General features: G+C 41.3%; 1 pseudogene; it reads left to right on the top strand.

The window, feature by feature from the left end:
• Nucleotides 1-3,432, top strand: LOC116267676 (photosystem I chlorophyll a/b-binding protein 5, chloroplastic-like; annotated as a pseudogene).
• Nucleotides 3,433-5,227: the final 1,795 nt, after the last annotated feature.

Genomic DNA, 5,227 nt, shown 5'->3' with positions numbered 1-5,227 from the left:
ATGGGCGGCTGTAACGACAGTAGGCACGCCACTGGCAGGTTGCGGGTGGGCACCGGTGGGTCGCACGGCGCCGTCCGGTTTCTGGCAGGGAGACTGCCGCTCGGTCAGGCAAGCACCAAATGGCAGACCGATCGGCAGATCTGCACCGGTAGGGCTCCGTATGACTTGGGTGGGCGCCGGTGGGTCGCACGGTGCCGTCCGACGACGGCGAACCCGCCGGTGGCCTCCCTTCCCTGTCGTCGCCCATCAACGGAAGGCCAACGCCTTCCATCGGCTCCCCTTTTCCCTCTCCCTGTTCTTTTGTTCTGGCTGCGACGGAAGCCCAATGGCTTCCATCGCTCACAATGGAGGTCCGACGGCCGGTGGGTCGCACGGTCCCTTCCGGCGACAGTGACCTCGCAGGCCGTCGCCCCTCCCTTTGCCTCTCTCTGCTGCTGCGATGGAAGCCCGACGGCTTCCATCGCCCATTCCTTCGGTCGCCGCTTGTCCCCGTTCCTCATTGTGTGGCTTCAATGGAAGCCCGACGGCTTCCATCTTCCATCGCCCACAGCAAGGGACACGCGCGCCAGTGATGCAGATTTTTTGACATAATCGAACGAAAGAGAAAATCCGAAAGGGAAGAACGCACAAAATTACAAAAAATTCAATGATTCAACAATGAACATGGTCTCTGATACCAAATGTTGGGATTTCTTCCCTTCATGCATACACAAACGCTATACCCTAAAACAGGATCATACTCATGTTAAATAATTGAATTAAACAAAACCTTAAACTGAAGCGGTAGCGTACCTGAATCCATCTAAAGTGCACAGACAGTAGATCACGGTAGGATCTTCCAGAGTACGTGCAGTGCGCGTCAGGTCTCTCTCAGATGGGGAAGAGAAAACCCTAGAAACCAAAAGCAACTATATGCACGACCCCAGGAACCACTACCATTATATAATGAGGATAATTATAGATTCAACCCATCAAAGAGTCCGTAATTGCGTACTGGTATCTATACATTTCAAAATTACCCCATACCATCTAAAATGACGTAATATCCCAAATTGCAAGCACTTAAGCGGATATTTACGTTAAGACAACCATAATGTCTGAAATTCCTTATAGACATATGCCGGCCCACCAAATGATCTTACAAAAAATCCTCAAAATGGCGTTTGGAAAGCAAAATACTGTTTTCCTTCTCAAACGTCGTTTTGAGGGGGCATCCAAACACACCCTTAGTTTTTCTTAGCTAGATTACTTGTGAGCCTTTGGTTAGGGATGTCAATAAATCCTATTTAAATCGAATATCAGATCAAACTACATAGAAAAAATAGAATATGAACAGAATTTTGACATCCGATTAAGAATCAGATCATGATATACCGAATGACATTCATTCTGATTCAGATTTAAGTAAATATTTGATCAGATTGGGATTTAAATTCGGAATGGATATACTTTTAAATAAATATCCTATCATCAAGGTCCATAATATGGTATGTATTTACTTTAAAAATCAGATTCAGATTATGGATTTGGATATGATATAAGACTTGGTCTTCATAAAAAAAATTGGAATCCAAATATATAGATATATGAGAAAATGGATATAATAAAATATATATCGGATTCATTGGCATCCCTGCCTTTAGTTATGAGAAGTTGAATGAGATTATAATCAGATCCGGTGGCATATATTATTTTTATTAATATATAATTTCAACCTATGCTTGAATCGCTCAACAATTCGAATCAAATATGACCTAATCCTGCTAAAGTTACAGAAGAAATGGGAGAACTGATTGCAGACCCTACTACATGGAGGGAAGTCATCAGAAGAGAAGCTCAACGGCTTAATTGTCAAGGTTTTGGTGTGAATGCTCTTTGTCCAATCAGAGAGAGGGTGATTTTGCAGCAAAGGAATGCTGATTGTTTTGTCTTAAAGCTTCTTTGTTTTTAGGTTCCCCTAAATTTTGTTAAGAGGATGGGATCGACCTGCTGAAGCTTGATTTTATAATGAACTCAACCTTTGATAACATTCTATCTTTATTTTTTTGTATAGTTTTTTGGTAACTACAATTTTTTGGCAACAAAAATCACGGGAAACCCCCAACCAGCTTGCATCGGATATTCAGGTGAACATAAAATGTCCATGAGAATGTTTACTTTTTCAGCACTTGCATTTAAGAGATAATTTCATTGTCTTACTGTTGTTACATAATCTTCTTGTCTTTCTGTTGTTATAACATTTTCTTTTTCATTTCTTGAAGAATCAAGCAGACACCTAATTCGTAATTCCTGTGAATGATCCATCAGAAGTTGTTAGGTTCCAAAAAATTTTATATGAAATTTAACCCTCCAGGCAAGTTGTCCATCTCGCCTATGCTAGGGCTTCTATGGTCAAGAGGCCATTCCTCTAAGCTACTTCTAAAGCAAGTTATATTTGCCACTGTGACAATTATTGTTTTCCATTTTTCAACTCATTCAGGTCCTATCTCGTTTGAGAATATTGCTTCCATGCCAACGTCTAACGTGTTTCGGACAAGAATAGCTACATGCTTGAGCATACATGGTCATCATTAATGCACATCTATGAGCAAGTTTGTAGATTGAATAAACCATTGTTCAAACCACTATGATACGTTTGGAGCTTAACAAGAATGCAATTGGAGCTCTGGTGGAAAACTTGTTTGAGCGATAGTTACTAGTTCAGAACTTTTAAGCCATTTTGAAGCCTTTTCCAAAACTTGTTCCTACATCATGCCAACTGACTTCTTCCTAAGGTTTGCAGTTACTCCACTACTCAACAATTTAAAGCCTTTCTGATGCGGTATCCAAATTATTTTCCTACATTATGCCGACAGACATCTTCCTGTGGTTTGCAGTTACTCTGTGTAACATGAGTCGATGATTTACCAGTTTGGTATGAAGCTGGAGTAGTAAATTTTGATTTCGCCAACACACGAACACTATTTATTGTTCAACTGATTCTAATGGGGTAGATTGACTTGCGACCCTCTAAACATCCAAGCAAATAACTATGGATCGTCTAATCCCGTTGTCCTTTTGTAGGTTTGTTGAGACTATGAGATACATGGATTTCATTACCCCTGGATCACAAGCAAAAGAAGGATCCTTCTTCGGTTTAGAACCTACATTCAATGGTTTAGCACTAGGGTGAGTTCTCTGCCAAACATTCATAAATCAAATGAATGAATGGTTAGTCTCTCTATCAGAATAAATGCACCATATATAGATATTGCTGATTACTGCTTAATATGTGTTGTTCCTTGTTACAGGAAAATTGGCATTGGTGACAATGCAGGGCATTTTTTGCAAGCTTCTATGACGCACACAGGTCCTATATACAATCTGGTAGCCCGCCTCTCAAATCCATGGCATACAACTTTTGTTCAAACACTCTCTTCCATGACATCATAAACGAGTGAGAGAGAGAAAGAAAGAGAGCCGATAAACTGGGAATGTATAATAAAATTTGGGGACAAAAAGTCCCCAAGATAGAAGAATAAACCGTAAAAATAAAATAAAAGAATGAAATATACAAGACAACAACAATAAAACAAAATAAGGAGGGTGGGGAGAGAGTGGATAGACGAAGCAATACAATCACTCAGCAGAAAATGAAAGATGGTGTCGTAGCTGAATACCAAAGTGGACATCGCGTGCCACAGAATCTAGCGATGAGAAGGTGCCCCTGAATACCCTGTTATTGCGCTCCTCCCAAATGTGCTACCAAGAGTATATAAGCCACAACTTTCAAACACGACTCTAGGAAAATGGTAAGTGGGGGGAAGGATAATAGAGGGAAAGAAGGCAAATTGAGGGCAGGTATAGAGGCTTTGAACAAATGAAGACCATACAGAGATAAGAACACTATAGAAGAAAGGGCATGAAGAAAAAAGGTGAACCTGAAACTCAGCAGCGGCGGGATGGAAGGGACACTGGTTAGTTAAACTAATGTCAATGTGTTGTACGTATAGACCTAAGTAGTCCATAGGCAGGCCAGTAGCCCTATACTCAAAGGAAGCTTATGCAAGAACTATCGTGGTCGGATCCGCGTGAATGAGAGAAATGTAACATTTGGAGCAATTAATAAAAAGACCCGAGATGAACTCCAAAACTCGAAGGATGAGCAATGTTTTCACAATATGTTGGCAAGAAGCAGTGTCAAATAGGAGAAAGTCGTCAGCATACTGGAGGGTGGAGAATGCTTGTAAGTGGTGGAGTGAATGTGGTGTGAGGAAGCCAATGACCGTAGCGTGATGAAATAAGACAGAAAAGCACTCGACAACTAAGTTAAAAAGCAATGGTGATAACAGACAACCCTGACGACCGAGATAGAAGAATTCACCACACATCCCATTGAAGGAGACCACAAGCTGGGCCCTAGTGACAAACAAAATGATCTACTGCCGAAACGACATACCAAAAGCAAGGTGGGTGAAGAGGTCAAATAGAAACTTTCAACTAACTGAATCAAAGGTCTTAGAGATGTCCAACTTAAGGATGAATGAAGGAAGACGTAAATAATAGAGGGAGTGAACAATCTCATTGGTTAAGACAAAGGAAGCTTATGCAAATGTCGACCTTTGATAAATGCAACCTGGAAGGGGTATATGATAGAAGGCATAACAGACGCAAGCCGCTTGAAAAGTAACTTAGTGATAATCGTGTAGGGTGCACCTAAGATGAAGACTGGGCAAAAGTGACTGACGACCATAGGATTAGGATGCTTAGGTACCAAGACACAGGTGACATGATTAAATTCCTTAAAAAAGGCAGAGTTGAAAGTCAATTTGTTATAAAAGGTGAGCACATCAATGCTATAAGCCTCCTAAAAGGTGCGAGGTGAATGTCTGACAATGGGGTACAAAAGCGAAGAAGCTTAGAGTAGAAATCACGAAAATGAACAGTCAAAGCTAGGAGAATGTCAACACCAAGAAATACCTTGTGCCCAATAACCATGGAGTGGAGTAACGTCTGACGGCACCTTTGAGAGGCAGCCAAGTGGAAGAACCTAAAGTTTTGATCTCCATACGAAAGCCAACCCAACCTTGAATGTTGCTACCAGTGGATGGACTCCCTAATCCGCCACTCCTGAGCAATGCACTGGAGACATAAGAGAATGAAAGACTGATAAATAGATAAATTGTCAGTTGACTGGAGAGAAAGGATTTTCTCATCCCAAGTAATCACCTTAGAAAACTTGTCGATC

The sequence above is a fragment of the Nymphaea colorata genome, chromosome 14, assembly GCF_008831285.2.
Source record: "Nymphaea colorata isolate Beijing-Zhang1983 chromosome 14, ASM883128v2, whole genome shotgun sequence".
NCBI lineage: Eukaryota > Viridiplantae > Streptophyta > Magnoliopsida > Nymphaeales > Nymphaeaceae > Nymphaea > Nymphaea colorata.
The sequence above is the reverse complement of the archived record's forward strand: the minus strand, read 5'-3'. Positions and strand labels throughout refer to the sequence as shown.